Genomic DNA, 19,732 nt, shown 5'->3' with positions numbered 1-19,732 from the left:
GTGATAAACTGTTCATTCTTCATAGTGGTGAATAATAAGCAAACAAAAATATAAAGAGGTAAGTTCATTATTTAGAAGTAGAGAGATAATTATCAACAGCTGTAACGTCAGAAATGTCTAAAAAGTCAGGAAGGATACAATTCCTTTTTGTTTCATATGCTTTTATTTCATTTAACTTTTAAACCATGTGTAATGTATTGCCTTGACAAATTAGGGAAGAGAGTTTTTTTTTTTTAAATAGATAACATATTAGACTAGAGACAAATTTATGCACAAATGAGCCAGGCACAGACCCTTTGTAAACTAATCATTTTAATGTGGTTATTTTTGCTTAGAAGACATTGTTTCAGATGCAAATATTTGAAAGAAAGTTGTATCAGTATTAACATCTGCCATGACAACAAAAGGAAGGCAAAAAAAAAGAAATGCTTACAGAAAAATTCCCAGTATTAGAGTGACATCCTCAGAGTAGGAGAGGTGATAGAAAATATTTTGTGACAAAAAAAAAAAAATCATGACTGGGTTGTATTTTCTTACATGGAAGAGACTTTGTTTTTGTTATCGGTCGCTGATGGTTGTATAACTTTAGCTTAATGCCTATTGGGTGTTCGAATACATCTTTCAATACATCTTTCAAATTCCAAAGAAGCCTTTTGTGACTTAATTAAATTTTTTGATTACTAAAAATGATCTAACTTCCAAGTAAGCTAATAAGTGAGGCATAGGAAACATTCCCCTTTTTACCTCAAATTAACTTTCCTTTGAACTTTATATTATTTCTGTTTTGTGAAACTAATAAATTAATGAATTCTGAAGATTTTGAAGCAGTATTATTTTTGTGCCTGGTTGGAAGCAATTATGCTTGAGGAATGTGAAAACTCTTATATCGTAAGAGTGTTCATTTTCCACCCACAGTACTATTCTGGCAGTTGGAGATTCGTAATAAAGTAGTAGTGGCTATTTTTCTCAAGGAGTTTATGAATTTTTTTTTCTTTTTTTTACTATAGCACTGGTAAGCTGTGGCTTATAGTGGTTCAGGGATTGAACCTGGGACTTTGGAGTATCAGGCATGAGAGTCTCTTTGTATAACCATTATGATATCTACACTCTGCCCAGAGTTTATGATTTTTGTGGGGAGGCTGAACTAGTTTTATAATTAATATAACCTACAGACACTGGTCTACTACTTGGCTGTTACCTTTGTTCTGTGATGCTAAAGAATCAAAATGTGTAACTCAATGTAGGAAAACTACATTTCCTGTTGTATATCTATCTAGGTTTTGGGACTTTGTTAGGAAGTGAACCACCTGGGATGTAATTAGAGAATACTATGAAAGGAAAGGTCTCACCTGAGTAATGAAGCTGAAGTATTGTCATTCCACACCTGAAGTCTTGGGACGCAGTCTGAGCTGAAGTATGTTGAGGTGGCACTTGTGTTGATTAGGTTACAATCAGCGGATGCAATATTATTTGATAAGAATTGGGAGAAACATACGGGAAAGTGGGCCCTACCCTAGGGTCCCAGGACTGGGGAAGTTTAGGCTCTAAAGTGGAAATGTGAGGTTCCTGCTGTCTTAGGGTTCAAGAAGACAATGGATAGTTATTGTTAACATCACATTATTTGGTAATTGGGTTAATTTTGAGAAGTCCCTTTGTTAGACATACAATCAATTTTTCCCCATCATATTAATTAGTGATTCCTATTACTACAATTTAATAAGTGTGTACATAAACACCATTCCCACCACCAAAAGATTGTGTCCCATCCCACCCACCCACTCCCACCCCCACCCCCACCCCCGCCGGCCCAGGAAGCCGCATGTCCAGCCTCCAACTCACCACACGGTTTTTACTTTGTTGTCCTACTTTCAATTTAGTCAGGTCCTGCTTTTAGTTTCCCTTTATGATCTTCTTTCTCAACTTCTGTTGATCAGTGGGATAATCCCATGCTCATCTTTACCTTTCTGACTTAGCTCACTCAACATAATTCCTTCTAGACCTGACCAAAATGCATCAGAGAAGTTGATTTATTGTTCTTAGTACCTGCATAGTATTCCACTGTGTATATATACCACAGCTTTCTCAGCCACTCATCTGTTGTTGGGCACCTGGATTGCTTCCAGGTTTTAGCTATTATGAATTGTGCTTCTATGAACATAGGAGTACACACCTCTCTTTGGTTGGGTGTTATGGAGGCCTTGGGGTATCTACCATCCCTAGGAGAGGAATTACTGGGTCATATGGAAGGTCCATGTCTAGCCTTGTGAGAGTTCTCCAGACTGCTCTCCACAGAGGCTGGACCAATTTACATTCCCACCAGCAATGCAAAAGCGTTCCTGTGTCCCTACAGCCTCTCCAGCATTTGTTGCTGCTGTCCTTTTTGATGTATGCCATTCTTACAGGAGTGAGGTGGTATCTCAATGTTGTCTTTATTTGCATTTCTCTGACAATCAGTAACCTGGAGCTGTTTTTCATATGTTTGTTAGCCTTTTGGATCTCCTCTGGAGTGAATGTTCTGTTCATATTCTCTGCCCATTTTTGGATGGGGTCATTTGCTTTTTTGGTGCTAAGTTTGCTGAGCTCTTTGTATATTTTGGTGATTAGACTCTTGTCTGATGTATGGCATGTGAAGACCTTCTCCCATTCTGTGAGGGGTCTCTTTGTTTGTGTGATAGTTTCTTTGGCTGTGCAGAAGCTTTTCAATTTGATATAGTCCCATTTGTTTGTTTCTGCTTTAGTCTTCCTTGCAATTGGGTTTGTTTCAGATGTCCTCGACGTTTAGGTGGGAAAGTGTTTTACCAGTGTTTTCCTCTAAGTATTTGATTGTCTCTGGTCTAACATCCAGATCTTTAATCTATTTGGAGCTGATTTTTTTTTTTTTTTTTTTGGTGAGATAAAGTGGTTCAGTTTCATTCTTCTACATGTTGCAACCCAGTTTTCCCAGCACCATTTATTGAAGAGAGCCTCCTTCTTCCATTTAATGCTTTGGGCCCCCTTATCAAAGATTAGATGCCCATAGGTGTGTGGGTTTAGTTCTGGGCTTTCAATTCTGTTCCACTGGTCTGTGTGCTTATTTTTGTTCCAGTACCAGGCTGTTTTGATGATGATGGACTTATAATATCATTTGAGGTCTGGGAGTGTGATGCCTCCATTTCTGTTTCTTTTCCTCAAGACGGTTTTGGCAATTCTAGGTGTTTCTGGTTCCAGATAAATGATTGTAGTTTTTGGTCTATTGTCTTAAAGAAGCTTGGTGGAACTTTGACGGGCATCGCATTAAATTTGTATATTGCTCTGGGGATAATATTCATTTTGATGATATTTATTCTTCCAATCCATGAGCATGGGATGTCTTTCCATTTCTTGGTATCAGTTTCTATTTCCTTGAATAGTGACTCATAGTTTTCAGTATACAAGTCTTTCTCTTCTTTCTTCAGGTTTATTCCTAGGTATTTTATTGATTTTGCTGCAACAGTGAATGGGAGTGATTTCTGGATGTCTTCTTCTTCAGATTTAGTGTTTGCATAAAGAAATGCCATTGATTTTTGTACACTGATTTTGTAGCCTGACACCTTGCTATATTGCCTAATAACTTCCAGTAGTTTTCTGCTGGATTCTTTAGGTTTTTTTTATGTATACTATCATATCATCTGCAAATAGTGAGAGCTTGACTTCTTCCCTTCCAATCTGTATTCCTTTGATTTCTTTCTCTTGCCTGATTGCTATGTCAAGAACTTCCAATACTATGTTGAAGGGTAATGGTGATAGTGGACATCCCTGTCTAGTCCCCGATCTGAGGGGGAATGCTTTCAGCTTCTCTCCATTGAATATGATGTTGGCTGTAAGTTTGCTATATATGGATTCCACTATCCTGAGGAATTTTCCATCTATTCCAATTTTTTGTATGGTTTTGTGCATGAATGGGTGTTGGATTGTGTCAAAGGCTTTCTCTGCATCTATTGAGATAATCATGTGGTTTTTGGCTTTTTATTGATGTGGTGAATGACATTGACTTACGTATGTTGAACCAACCTTGTATTCCTGGGATAAATCCCACTTGGTCGTGATGTACAGTCTTTATGATACGCTGCTGTATCCGGTTGGCCAAGATCTTGTTTAATATTTTGGCATCTATGTTCATCAGAGATACTGGTCTGTAGTTTTCCCTTTTTTGTGTGTCCCTATCTGCTTTTGGTATCAAGGTGATGTTGGTTTCATAGAAGGTGGAAGGGAGTGTTCCTGTTTCTTCAGTCTTATGGAAAGCTTTAGAAGTATGGGTATTAACTATTTCCTGAAGGTTTTGTAGAATTAGTTTGTGAAGCCATCTGGTCCAGGACTTTTGTTGTTGGGGGGATTCTTAATAACAGTTTCGATTTCTTTGTCTGTTATTGGTGCATTTAGGTTTTGTAGTTGTTCTTGGTTCACTTTTGAAAGTGTATATGCTTCTAGGAATTGTTCCATTTCTTCCAAATTTTCTAGGTTGGTGGCATATAGTTCTTCATAGAATTCTCGCATGATTTTCTGGATTTCTGTGGTGTCAGTTGTGATATCTCCTCCACCATTTACTATTCTATGGATTTGAGTCTTCTCCCTTTTTTGTTTAGTGAGTCTGGCTAGGGGGTTGTCAATTTTGTTTAATCTTTCAAAGAGCCAACATTTGGCTTCATTTATCTTCTGTATGGTTCTTATTTTCGATGTTCTTTATTTCTGCTCTAATTTTAGTGATTTCTGTCCTTCTGGTTGCTTTAGGGTTCCTTTGTTCCTCTTCCCCTATGTCCTTGAGGTGTGCAGTATGGTCGTTTATTTGAGCTTTTTCTTGTTGTTTAATATGTGATTGTATGGCTATGAGTTTCCCTCTCAATACTACTTTAGCTGTGTCCCAAATATTTTGATAGGTTGTGTCTTCATTTTCATTTGTTTCCAGGAACATCTGAATTTCTTGCTTGAGTGACTTTCTGACCCAGTGGTTGTTAAAGAGTATGTTGTTTGGTTTCCAAATTCTCTGACTTTTAATAATTTTCTATTTGTTGTGAAATGTTAGTTTTACTCCACTGTGTTCTGAGAAGATACTTGGGATGATTTCAATGTTCTTGAATTTATTGATGCTGTCTTTGTGGCCTAACATGTGGTCTATCGTTGAGTATGTGTTGTGTGGATTTGAGTAGCATGTATATTCCAGTTTTTTGGGATGAAGGGCTCTGAAGATGTCCAGGAGGTCTAGTCTGTCAATCTCTTGATTTAATTCTCCGGTTTCTTTGTTGATTCTGTGTTTTGTTGATCTAAGTGTGAGAGTGGGGTGTTAAAAATCTCCCACTATTATTGTATTACTATTGATGTATTTTTGAAGTTCTTTGAGTAGGTGCTTGATGTATTTAGATGGTCCCTCATTGGGTGCATAGATGTTAATATTTGTTAAGTCTTCTTGGCTTATTATGTAGTCATTATGTAATGTCCTTGCCTATCTTTTATTACTTTATTTAATTTAAAATTTATTGTGTCAGAGATGAGAATGGCTGTTCCAGCTTTTTTGGTGGTCCATTAGCACATATGATCCTTTCACTTTAAGTCTGTGCTTATTTTGTTTTGTCAGATGGGATTCTTGCAAGCAGCATATGATTGGGGTATGTTTTCTGATCCATCCTCCCACTCTGTGCCTTTTGATGGTTCAGTTTAAGCCATTGACATTTATTGATATTATGGATTTAATGTACTGTAGTGCCATTGTTCAACAGATTTTTATTTGCTCTGATATATGGCAAGTATTATAGTGAAGTTCTTGTTTATAAGACGTCTTTTAGAACCTCTTTCAAGGCCAGTTTGGTGATGGTTGCTTCCTTTAACTGTTGTTTGTCTAAGCAGGTTTTGATCCCTCCATCTAGTTTGAATGTAAGTCTAGCAGGATATATTATCCTTGATTGAAACCCTTTTTTATTCAGGGCTCAATAGATATCTTGCCATTCTCTTCTGGCTTTTAGAGTTTGAGTGGAGAAGTCTGCTGATAGTCTCATGGGTTTTCCCCTGTATGTGACATTTTGTTTTTCTCTTGCAGCCTTTAGGATCCTTTATTTTTCCTTACTTCTTCTCATTGTGACTATTATGTGTCTTGATGTCTTCAGGTCTGAGCTGATTCTCTTTGGGACTCTCTGGGCTTCTTGAATCTTAATGTCTTTTCTGTTATTCAAGCCTGAGAAGTTTTCTTCTATAATTTCCTCTAGAATGCTTGCTTCCCCTTCCTCTCTTTCTTCCTCTGGCAGGCCAATTACACAAATGTTACTTCTTTTGAGATCATCCCATATGTCTCTGTTGTTGTTTTCTGTGTCTCTCAATCTCTTTTTTAGCTCTTTCACCTCTTTGTTTTCTCTAACTCATCCTCTGTCTAATTCTGTTTTCTGCTTCTGTTAGTCTGCTTTCCCTTCCCTCAGCTTCTTTCCTCAGTTCAGCTATTTCAGCTTTCAGTTCTCTAATTGCCTCAAGATAATCAGTATTTTCCTTGGGGGTCTCAACTGTTGTTTCCCTAATACTGCCATTCCTTTCCTCCAAAGTTGTTTTCATTTCTGTGATTAATAAGTTTATTATTGCTTGCATACTTTTCTTATCTATGGTTACTTCTGGCTGATTTGTAGTTTCTTCTGGGCTCTTGTCTTCATTCATTGTAGTAGCTGTTTTATTTGCTCTTGATCTACCCATTTTTTTATTAATGTGTTTTTTATTTTTATGTTCTGTTGTTCCTCAGTTGTTGTGTCTTGAGTACAAGCAATACTGTACTAAATACCTTTATGACAAATGCAATCACCAACCTCAGAAATTACAATAGCAACCAAAGCAAGGATTGATGTATTTTAATCACTACCAGTTAGCCTAACAATGTCTCCAGTCCATGGAAAAATAGCAACCAAGTCCTAGTGAAGAGGAGAGAGAAAGGAAAAAAGGAGAATAGACAATTATGCAAATATACTATCCACTGTATATCCTAGGGGTAGCAAGAGGAGAAAGGGAAGTATAGCAGAGATACACACATATAGAGTCCACTCTGAGTCAGATATCTTCCCCCAAATAATTCACAAATGAGTATCAGTGAATTCAGAAAGCTGAAAGAGGAAGGAAGAAAGTAAGACAAGAAAAAAAAAAAGGAAGAAAAACAAGAGAGAGAAAAGAAAAAAAGATAAAGGAGCAGTGAAAGAAAATTAATTAATTATTTTATTTTATTTTTTAATTAGCTAGGAGGAGGGAGAAGGGGAGCGTGGGTAGAGGAGGTAGGAGTAGTGAAACAAGGTCCTTTCACAGTGGATAAGATGCCCAGTCCCCTAGCAATGGAAAATACACTAAGAGTTAATTCTGTTCAACGTAAGGGGGGGGAAGAGATACACCTTTATATAATATTAATGATAAAATAGAGCAGGGTAAAAACCCTGTCCCATATTGCCTCAAGCCACCTGAGCAGAGGCAGCTGATTGTTAAGAAAGTAAAACAAAAAATAAAACAAACAAAAAATACCAAAAACCAAAAAAATAAAAACAAAACCACTTCAGAACAGTCTTTTTTTTTTAGATCCAATTGGCCATTTAGAAAGAAAGAGAGCCAAGGGTTTCATAAAGGAATAGATTTGGAATGGAAACCCTGTTGAGGCAGGAATCTTGGTAAAGAAAGAAGCTCAGCAGGGAAGTCTGCTAGGAGCAGCTCTCTGGCACCCAGGGTCTGTTTATGGGGGAGGAGGGAAGGGGTGTGCTTCAGGAATAATAAAAAATTTTTTCCTTTCTTTTTTCCTCTATATTCTAACCCAAACTGGGCTATATTCACCCCCTTGGTGTCACAGCTAGGACCCGGAATTCACTGTCCTGCTGAAGGCAAAAAAATCCTACCTTTTCCAGCAGTTGTTGTCGGAACTCAGACCAGAAGCTACTTCTCAGTCCGCCATCTTGGCTCCACCCCTAATTATTAATAGTCTAAGCTCTTTCTAAAACTACAAGAAACTCCTTGCATTCTCTATAAGATCCTCATTTTTCCTAGTCCTGGTATCATTAGGACTATTCCTATACTTCTTGATATTTTTTCTCTATGATTCCTTAGTGCCATACCATCTCTGTTGACTTCAATCATGTCGCTATGGGTGCAGCCATCCCATTATGCTGCTATTGAATTTCTACTGTGGACTGAATTTCTGCTACTGAATTTCTACTATGGTCTGTAACCAGGAGTCTAAGAAGGCAACCTCCTAACTCTACAAATTTGGTGAGACCTTTCTTAACACATGGGACTACTGTGTCCATGTTAGATGGCACATCATTTAACTAAGTAATAGATACTAGATATAGGCTAGGGTTTAGGGTACAGGTGTACATGTATTCATAAGTGATGGGTGATTATATAACTCAAAGTGCTCAATAATAGTTGAAGGCCCTACAGAAAGCATCATAAATTCTCTAATCACAGAAAGGGAACCTAAAAGCAGAATCTGACTGAGTTTGGAGTAAGGCACCAAAGTAAAAGTAAAAATCTCTGGGTGGCGGGTGAGGGTAGATATTAATTTTCACTATATTGGGGGGGGAGGGACACAGACCTTTGGCAGAGGGAGAAAATAAAAAATAAATTCTCTAATTGATTGGACATAGTCCAAATTAGCTGGGCAGCCTAGCAGAAAGACCCAAAAAAGGCAGATCCCAAAAGCCTAGTTTTGGTTGGTTTCAACAAATGATACACAGTGTTTAAATAGTTGGGAGAAAGTCTAAGATTGTCAGATAAAGAGAGGACTACAAAAGTTGGATACGGGCAAGAGACTGGCCAACTTCATAATGGCTCTTCTGGTCAATGTCACACTAACTCATCATCTGGGGCCCTACTAAGAGTATCCTTGGATTCCCACACACATATAATGGGTCTAGATCCATAGAATGGATCCCTCTCTCCATCACCACTGGTCACCTTCATCAGGAACAGCATCTTTTTTTTTTTTTAAATTTATTTATTCCCTTTTGTTGCCTTTGTTGTTTTTTTAATTTTGTAGTTATTACTGTTGTTGTTATTGATGTCGTAGTTGTTGGATATGACAGAGAGAAATGGAGAGAGGAGGGGAAGACAGAGGGGGGAGAGAAAGACAGACACCTGCAGACCTGCTTCACCTCCTGTGAAGTGATTCCCCTGCAGGTGGGGGGCCGGGGACTCCAACCGGAATCTTTATGCCGGTCCTTGTGCTTTGCACCACCTGCGCTTAATCCAGTCCTGGGTCAGGTGGATGGAGGTAGTTAATTTTAGCCACAGAATTTTTTCAAGAATGGGAGCTATTTATTACCCTAATCCAAGTTTCTAGCTCTTCTTTCTACTCTGACACCATTCTCTTGGAAGAATTTATTTTTATTTTATTTTAAAATTTATTTATTTATAAAATCGAAACATTGACAAGACCATAGGATAAGAGGGGTACAATTCCCACCACCAGAGCTCTGTATCCCATCCCCTCCCCTGATAACTTGCCTGTTTTTACACCCCGTGGGAGTATGGACCCAGGGTCATTATGGGGTACAGAAGGTGGAAGGTCTGGTTTCTATAATTGCTTCCCCACTGAACATGGGCATTGGCAGATTGATCCATACTCCCAGCCTCTCTCTCTCTTTCCCTAGTGGGGCAGGGCTCTGGAGAAGTGGGGCTCCAAGACACATTGGTGGGGTCCTCTACCCAGAGAGGTCCAGCTGGCATCATGGTAGCATCTAGAACCTGGTGGCTGAAAAAAGAGTTAAGATATAAAGCAGAGCAAATAGTTGATTGATCATGAACCTAAAGGCTGGAATAGTGCAGATGAAGATTTGAGGGCCTTCATTTTGGAAATAGCTAGTATGTCTATTTTAGGTATATTCCAAAGGGCTCATGACTTTATTAGTTTTTTTCCTGATCCTGACATCTGCTATGCAGGTGGACCCAGGTTATTGTCCGGATACTTGTTATCATGGCTGGAAAAAGGATTAGAAAGCTGGATCAAGGAAGAGAGTAGCTCCCAAATATGGGAAAATTGTATTCATATTGTTGATTATAAACCCTATTGATTTGATCTGGGGGTCCATTCAGACAATATTCTTATCCAACTTCAGGCTATCAAACTCAAGCTAAAATACCATAGTTATGTGTCCCCCCCCACCCAGGAACATGTCTTAAATGGACATCCTAGCTTTCTTCTACACTAAAATCCCTAATCTCATCTGTTCTATTCCTACTTTTTGGTCCCTATTCATTAATCATTTTGTCTCAACTTAAGTCCTGCCACCTTCCAGACACCAAGTTGCAGATACTTCATGATTCCATCCTGACTTCTCTGGTCAGATAACCTCACCAATGTGTCCTGGAACCTTGCCTCCACAGAGTTAGGGCCCACTAGGGAAAGATAGAAGAAGGCTGGAGGTATATATCGACCTTCCAATGCCCATGTCCAGCAGAGAAGCAATTACAGAAGCCAGAACTCTTACATTCTGCACCCCAAAAACAACCTTGGTCCATACTCCCAGTGGGGGGGAAGTGATAGAAGAAGATAAGAGGGCTCTGAACTCCAGCTCCATTAGCACCCAGAGAGAGAGAAGGAAAAAAAAAGAGCAACATATGGTAGTTATGTTGTCATCAGTGGCTTGGAGGGGAAGAGAGGACTGGATCAGGAAGAAAAAGGGGGGAATTATGTATAAATGTAGAGAGACAGTTGTAGAGATGATGGTTGGCACTTGTCTACAACTTTAGGGGAAGTGTGGTGGCTTGCATTGGGGATTCAGAATTCTAGTGATAGGAATGGTGTGGATTTAAACCCCTGTTGACATGTAATTTTGTAAAATAAAAAACAAAAAATAAACAAAAAAGGAGAGTACATTTCAGCTCAGTGCAGTTTCATTAGCCACATATACTGACACACAAATAAGTCACCCTCAAGGAAACCAAAATTGGATTGTAATTAAAAGCCATTCTAAACTAGAAAACTTGAAAGTGAGTATCTATAGACTTGCAGGAAGAAAAGGCAGTGACCCAAAGCCAGGTTGCCTTTTGTGTATTAACAGTATAACAATAAAAAAATTTACATATAAAATGGATCATACCTATGGATTAGTATCCATACCATTTATATTCCCTTCTTGAAATGACCATTTCAGTAACCAAGATAAGAAGCAAAGTGGAGAGTTAAACAAAGGAACTATATTCTAAAAGAATTTGTAGTGGTCCGGGAGGTGGAGCAATAGGTAAAGCACTGGATTCTCAATCATGAGGTCCTGACGTTGATCACTGGCAGCACATGTAGCAGAGTGATGTCTGGTTCTTTCTCTCCTCCTATCTTTCTCATAAATAAATAATTAAAAAAAGAATTTGTAGTTCTAATTTAAGCTTAACTGCAAACCTAATCTGAAACCTGAGCCCAGGGATCCAGTTGTATTAGGGTTTTGTATTGCTAGAGTTATTTTTGCAAAGGTTGAAGCTAGGTCAGGCAGTGTTTCCTTAAGCAGCTTCCTTCCTTTGCTACTCATTTTCCTGAGCCAGGAAATGTGTCTTGTGATACATCCTTTGCTCCCTTGTTGGGACAAAGTATAATACCTTGTTTGATGAATGCTTACAGTTTTTATATTTGCAAATGAAGTCAACCTACTGTAACTCAAGAGTTTAAAAATAAATACATTTATCCTCTTTCACCAATCAGGGTGTTCCATCTCCCTTTTTTTTACTGCTAAGCAGAGTAGAAATTTTCTTTTTATTTATTTAAAAAAGGAGAAATAAAAAAACCCCATAGGATAGGAGGGGTACAACTCCACACAATTCCCACCACCAGATCTCTATATCCCATCCCCTCCCCTGATAGCTTTCCCATTCTTTGTCCCTCTGGGAGTATGGACACAAGGTTGCAGAAGGTGGAAGGTCTGGCTTCTGTAATTGCTTCCCCGCTGAACATGGACATTGACTGGTCAGTCTAATACTCCCAGTCTGCCTCTCTCTTTCCCTAGTAGGGTGGGTCTCTGGGGAAGTGGAGCTCCAGGACATATTGATAGGGTTGTCTGTTCAGGGAAGTCTGATTGGCATCATGCTGGCATCTGGAACCTGGTGGTTGAAAAGAGAGTTAACATACAAAGCCAAACAAATGGTTGAACAATTATGGACCTAAAGGTTGGAATAGTGCAAATGAAGTGTTGAGGGGTACTCAATGCAGACTATTGTGTACGTCTGCTTTCAGGTATATATTTTTCTTTTTTTTTTTTTTGTTTAGGTATATATTTTTCATTAGTTTATGAATAGGTGGATGCAATATTATTAGATATGAATTGACAGAAGCATGCAGAAAAGTTTGCCCCACCCTAAGGTTCCAGGACTGGGGGAAATATAGGCTCTATAGTGGAGATGTGAGGTTCCTGCTGTCTTAGGGTTCAAGAAGACAATGGATAGTTATTGTTATCCTCATATTATTTGGTAATTGGGTTAACTTTGAAAAATCCCTTTGTTAGGATTTGCTGTATAATACCCAACATCTTGTATATGGCTGTGCCACTGGTTGCTTCTGTTCTTCCTGGTCTAGGCTTTTGAGAGAGTCAACATATCAAAGACTCAGCCTGTTTTAAAAAGACTCAGTCTGTGTTTTAAAAAGTTCAAGACATACAATCAATTTTTCCCCTCTCATATTAATTAAATAGTGATTTATATGACAACACTTTAATAGGAGTGTACGTAAACACCAATTCCACCACCAAAAGACTGTCCCATCCCACCCACCCAACCCCGCCAACCCGGGAAGCCGAATGTCCACCCTCCCCCTAACCACAGGGTTTTGTTTTTTTTTTCTTTTTTTTAAAATTTTTTTTAAAAAATAATTTATTTCTTTATTGGGGAATTAATGTTTTACATTCAACAGTAAATACAATAGTTTGTACATGCATAACATTCCCCAGATACCCATTTAACAATACAACCCCCACTAAGTCATTCATCATCTTTCATGGACCTGTATTCTCCCCACCCATCCACCCACCCCAGAGTCTTTTACTTTGGTGTAATACTCCAATTCCATTTCAGGTTCGACTTGTGTTTTCTTTTCTAATCTTGTTTTTCAACTTCGGCCTGAGAGTGAGATCATCCCATATTCATCCTTCTGTTTCTGACTTATTTCACTCAACATGATTTTTTCAAGGTCCATCCAAGATCGGCTGAAAACGGTGAAGTCACCATTTTTTACAGCTAAGTAGTATTCCATTGTGTATATATACCACAACTTGCTCAGACACTCATCTGTTGTTGGACACCTGGGTTGTTTCCAGGTTTTGGCTATTACAAATTGTGCTGCCAAGAACATATGTGTACACAGATCTTTTTGGATGGATGTGTTGGGTTCCTTAGGATATATCCCCAGGAGAGGAATTGCAGGGTCATAGGGTAGGTCCATTTCTAGCCTTCTAAGAGTTTTCCAGACTGTTCTCCACAGAGGTTGGACCAATTGACATTCCCACCAGCAGTGCAGGAGGGTTCCTTTGACCCCACACCCTCTCCAGCATTTGCTGCTGTTACCTTTTCTGATGTATGACATTCTCACAGGAGTGAAGTGATATCTCATTGTTGTCTTTATTTGCATTTCTCTGACAATCAGAGACTTGGAGCATTTTTTCATGTGTTTCTCGGCCTTTTGGATCTCTTCTGTGATGAATATTCTGTCCAAGTCCTCCCCCCATTTTTGGATGGGGTTATTTGTTGTTTTGTTGTTGAATCTGGCAAGCTCTTTATATATGTTGGTTATTAAATTCTTATCTGATGTATGGCATGTAAAGATCTTCTCCCATTCTGTGAGGGGTCTCTTGGTTTGGGTAGTGGTTTCTTTTGCTGTGAAGAAGCTTTTTAATTTGATGTAGTCCCATAAGTTTATACTTGCCTTAGTCTTCCTTGTAATTGGATTCATTTCATTGAAAATGTCTTTAAAATTTATGCGGAAAAAAGTTCTGCCAGTATTTTCCTCTAAGTATCTGATAGTTTGTGGTCTAACATCCAAGTCCTTGATCCACTTGGAATTTACTTTTGTATTTGGTGAAATACAGTGATTCAGTTTCATTCTTCTGCATGTTTCAACCCATTGTTTCCAACACCATTTGTTGAAGAGACTCTGCTTTCCCCATGTAATAGTCTGGGCCTCTTTGTCAAAGATTAGATGTCCATACGTGTGGGGCCTCATTTCTGGGCTCTCAATTCTATTCCACTGGTCAGTGTGTCTGTTCATGTTCCAGTACCAAGCAGTTTTGATGACAATGGCAGTTTGAGATCTGGGAGTGTGAAACCTCCGGTTCTGTTCCTTTTTCTCAAGATTGTTTTGGCAATTCAAGGTCTTTTCTGGTTCCAGATAAACATTTGTAGCATTTTTTCTATTCTCCTAAAAAATGTGCTTGGGATCTTGATGGGGATAGCATTAAATTTGTAGATGGCTATGGGTAATATATTCATTTTGATGATGTTAATTCTTCCAACCCATGAACATGGAATATCTTTCCACTTCTTTGTGTCTTTTTCAATTTATTTGAGTAATGACTCATAATTTTCAGTATACAAGTCTTTCACTTCTTTGGCTAGGTTTACTCCCAGATATTTTATTGTTTTTGTTGCTATAGTAAAAGGAACTGATTTCTGGATTTCAATTTCTTCTAACTTAGTGTTTGCATAGAGGAATGCCACTGACTTTTGAATGTTAATTTTATAGCCTGACACCTTACTGTATTGCCTGATGATTTCCAAAAGCTTCTTGATGGATTCCTTAGGTTTTTCCATGTATACTATCATGTCATCTGCAAATAAGGAGAGTTTGACTTCTTCTCTTCCAATCTGTATGCCTTTAATTCCTTGCTCCTGCCTGATTGCTATGGCAAGAACTTCCAACACTATGTTGAATAGTAATGGCTTTAGTGGGTAGCCCTGTCTAGTACCTGATCTGAGGGGAAATGCTTCCAGTTTTTCACCATTGAGTATGATGTTGGCTGTAGGTTTGCTATATATAGACTCCACTATCTTCAGGAATTTTCCATCTATTCCCATTTTTTGTAGTGTTTTGTAGTGATCATAAAGGGATGTTGTATTTTGTCAAAGGCTTTCTCTACATCTATTGATATGACCATGTGGTTTTTGGTCTTGCTTTTGTTGATGTGGTGGATCACATTGATTGATTTACGTATATTAAACCAACCTTGCATGCCTGGGATAAACCCCACTTGGTCATGATGAACAATCTTTTTGATATACTGCTGTTTGATATATCTGGTTGGCTAGAATTTTGTTCAGTATTTTCGCATCTATGTTCATTAGAGATATTGGTCTGTAGTTTTCTTTTTTGGTTGTGTCCCTGTCTGCTTTTGGTATCAGGGTGATGTTGGCTTCATAGAAGCTGGCATGGAGTATCCCAGTGTCTTCAATCTTCTGGAAGACTTTTAAAAGTAGAGGTATTAGTTCTTCTTTGAAAGTTTTGTAGAATTCATTTGTAAAACCATCTGGTCCAGGACTTTTATTTTTGGGGAGATTTTTGATAACTATTTCAATTTCATTAGCTGTGATGGGCCTGTTCATGTTATCCACTTCCTCTTTACTTAGTTTTGGAAGTTGGTAGGTATCTAGGAAATTGTCCATTTCTTCCAGGTTCTCTAGCTTGGTGGCATATAGTTGTTCATAGAAGCCTCGCATGATATGTTGAATTTCTGCAATTTCTGTTGTGATATCTCCTCTTTCATTTACTATCTGATTTATTTGGGTCTTCTCCCTTTTTTGTTTTGTCAGTCTGGCTAAAGGTTTGTCGATTTTGTTTACTCTTTCGAAGAACCAACATTTACTTTCATTGATCTTTTGTATGGTTTCCTATTCTCAATGTTATTTATTTCTGCCCTAACTTTAGTGATTTCTGTCCTTCTGGTTGCTTTAGGATTCCTTTGTTGTTCTTCTAGGTCTTTAAGATGTGCAATCAGGCTGTTTATTTGTGCCTTTTCTTGTTTCCTAATGTGTGCTTGTATAGCTATGAACTTCCCTCTTAGAACTGCTTTAGCTGTGTCCCAAATATTTTGATAGCTTGTGTCCTCATTTTTATTGAACTCTCGAAACATTTTGATTTCTTCCTTGATTTTCTCTTTGACCCAGAAGTTGTTAAGAAGTGTACTGTTGAGCTTCCACATTTTGGGACTGTTACTAATCTTTTGTTGATTGTTAAGTGTTAGTTTAATTCCACTGTGGTCTGAGAAGATGCTTGGGATGACTTCAGTGCTCTTGAATAGGCTGATGCTGTCTTTGTGGCCTAACATATGGTCTATCCTTGAGAATGATCCATGTGGATTTGAGTAAAATGTGTATTCCAGTTTCTTGGGATGAATGACTCTGAAAATTCCAATAGTTCTAGTTTAATCTATCTCTTCATTTAGCTCCCTTATATCTTTACTGATTTTCTCCCTGGATGATCTGTCAAGTTGAGATAGTGGGGTGTTGAAGTCCCCTACTATGATTGTGTTACTGTTAATATATTGCTGTAGCTCTTTCAGTAGAAGTTTGATGTATTTAGATGGCTTCTCATTGGGTGCATAGATGTTAATAATTGTTAAGTCCTCTTGATTGACTGATCCTCTGAGCATTAAGTAGTGTCCATTCCTATCTTTTTAAATCTTATCTATTTAAAAGTCTATCATGTCAGATATGAGACTAGCTGTTCCTGCCCTTTTTTGTGGGCCATTGGCTTGTATGATAGTTTTCCATCCTTTCACTTTAAGTCTGTGTTTGTCTTGTTGAGTTAGGTGAGTTTCCTGTAGACAACATATTGTTGGGTTGTGTTTTTTGATCTATCTTCCTACTCTGTGTCTTTTAATAGGTGAATTCAGGCCATTGACATTTATTGATATCAAAGATTGAAGATATTTTAACGCCATTCTTGTAGAGTTTTAGAGTGTTTTGATATATGTCCTATTTGTGGTGGTCTGGTTGTTTATAGGAGACCTTTCAGAACTTCTTTCAGAGTAGGCTTGGTGATGGTTGCTTCCTTCAGCTCTTGCGATTTCAGCTTTCAGCTCTCTAATAACCATGAGATAATTGGAATTTTCTTCCATATTCTCATTTGTTGTTCCTGCATTTCTGATTACAATTTTTTCAAATTCTTTACTCACTCCTTTTATTATTTCCTTAGCTAATGTTTGGATGTTGAACTCGTTGTTTTGTGCTTCACCCTCTGGAGGACTTTTAACTGGACTCTTGTCCTGGTTCGAGTCTCCAATATTTTTTCTTGTTGTTTTAACCATTTTATATATTATGTTATGAGTTCCCTTTATCAGTACTTTTCAAGTTATTGATTAATATTGCCTGGATTGACTTGTGTCTAAGTAATTTAATTAAAGGGTTTACGGTGGTGGAAGTTAACAGTTTTTTCAATCCCTGAGTTGGATCTCAGTGGTGTAAAAGCCTCTTTTTTTCTTCCCTGTAGGATATGGGAGCCTGAGGGCTTTTAAACTATCAATAGGCTTCTTAGCTTAATCACTGACTCCTGACCAAGAGATAAAGCAGGGTGTGGCAGAGATAATCCAGTGGTTATGCAAAGAGACTTTCACAGCCCCTCAGCTATGCCACCAAGGTATAGGTCTTCTCCTGAGTTTCCTGGTTAGATCTCTGTCCCCTGGTGTCCCTCCCTGTTGCTGCTCCAGATTCTGAGGGTAGTAGCAATCTCCAGAGTTGCACTTGGTGAGTCTCTGGGGAGTCTTTTCTTCCCTTTAGCTGTCCCCTTGTTGTGGAGCAGACTGGAGGTGGTGTCTCCACTGATAAACTGTTGGAACTGTTACCAGTCACTTAATCTCTCCTTAGGCCCCTCTCTCCTCTCTGTCACCAGCCACGCGTGTTTGTACTCACGGGTGATTTACTGGGTTCCTGTGGTCATTCTAGTCCTGTCTTGTTTCTGTCCGGGTGGTCTCCTTTGGTATTCCTAGTTGATCCTGGAGAGGAGAGGAGAGGAGAGGAGAGGAGAAAAAGCGATCTGCTGCTTGTAGCTCTGCCTCTGGAAGTCAAATCTCATAACAATTCTTATGAATTACAATTAACAATTCTTCTGCCAGAGAAGTGGCTTTCTCAATAACGAGTAAGTCTAGAAATGTATTTAATGAGAATGAATCGCAGGTTTCCACGGGTTCTTCCACTGCCAGTACGAAGACAGTTGTTAACTTTTTTCTTTTTTTTTTTCCTAGTCAACAGTCACCCTCACCTTCGATGCTGGGGCAGCTGAGAGGAGCTCTGAACTCTCATTACGGGGGCCGGGGCCTGGGGCCAGCCAGCTAAGCCTCCGGGTTAAGGGCTCCGTGCTGTGGGGCAGCAGTGACAGCACGGGTCACGGACAGACACCTCACGTCTTGACTGGCTCCTGGCTGACAAGGCCCTGGGTGTTCACTCCCAGGACTGAGCGAGTTGTCGCACTCAACGTCGAGCCGATCACTTCTGCCTCAGTCCCCACAGCCGGTCGCTGCCCTAACGACAGGGTTTTAATTTTGGTTCCCTACTCTAGAATTAGTCAAATCCTGCTTTCAGTTTACCTTTCTGTTCTTCTTTCTCAACTTCTGTTGATGAGTGGGATTATCCCATACTCCTCTTTATCTTTCTGACTTAGCTCACTTAACACAATTCTTTCTAGCTCCATCCAAGATGGGTCAGATTAGGTGGGTTCATTGTTCTTCATAGCTGCTTAGTATTCCATCGTGTGTATGTATATACCACAGCTTTCTCAGCCACTCATCTGTTTTTGGGCACCTAGTTTGCTTCCAGATTTTAGCTACTATGAATTGTACTGCTGTGAACATAGGTGTACACATATCTTTTTGGTTGGGCATTATGGAATCCTTGGGGTATATCCCCAGGAGAGGAATTACTGGGTCATATGGAAGGTCCATGTCTAGCCTTGTGAGAGTTCTCCAGACTGCTCTCCACAGAGGCTGGACCAATTTACATTCCCACCAGCAATGCAAAAGCGTTCCTGTGTCCCTACAGCCTCTCCAGCATTTGTTGCTGCTGTCCTTTTTGATGTATGCCATTCTTACAGGAGTGAGGTGGTATCTCAATGTTGTCTTTATTTGCATTTCTCTGACAATCAGTAACCTGGAGCTGTTTTTCATATGTTTGTTAGCCTTTTGGATCTCCTCTGGAGTGAATGTTCTGTTCATATTCTCTGCCCATTTTTGGATGGGGTCATTTGCTTTTTTGGTGCTAAGTTTGCTGAGCTCTTTGTATATTTTGGTGATTAGACTCTTGTCTGATGTATGGCATGTGAAGACCTTCTCCCATTCTGTGAGGGGTCTCTTTGTTTGTGTGATAGTTTCTTTGACTGTGCAGAAGCTTTTCAATTTGATATAGTCCCATTTGTTTGTTTCTGCTTTAGTCTTCCTTGCAATTGGGTTTGTTTCAGATGTCCTCGACGTTTAGGTGGGAAAGTGTTTTACCAGTGTTTTCCTCTAAGTATTTGATTGTCTCTGGTCTAACATCCAGGTCTTTAATCTATTTGGAGCTGATTTTTTTTTTTTTTTGGTGAGATAAAGTGGTTCAGTTTCATTCTTCTACATGTTGCAACCCAGTTTTCCCAGCACCATTTATTGAAGAGAGCCTCCTTCTTCCATTTAATGCTTTGGGCCCCCTTATCAAAGATTAGATGCCCATAGGTGTGTGGGTTTAGTTCTGGGCTTTCAATTCTGTTCCACTGGTCTGTGTGCTTATTTTTGTTCCAGTACCAGGCTGTTTTGATGATGATGGACTTATAATATCA

This window comes from Erinaceus europaeus, chromosome 5 (genome assembly GCF_950295315.1).
Source record: "Erinaceus europaeus chromosome 5, mEriEur2.1, whole genome shotgun sequence".
NCBI classification, from domain to species: Eukaryota; Metazoa; Chordata; class Mammalia; order Eulipotyphla; family Erinaceidae; genus Erinaceus; species Erinaceus europaeus.
Note: the sequence above shows the minus strand (reverse complement) of the source record.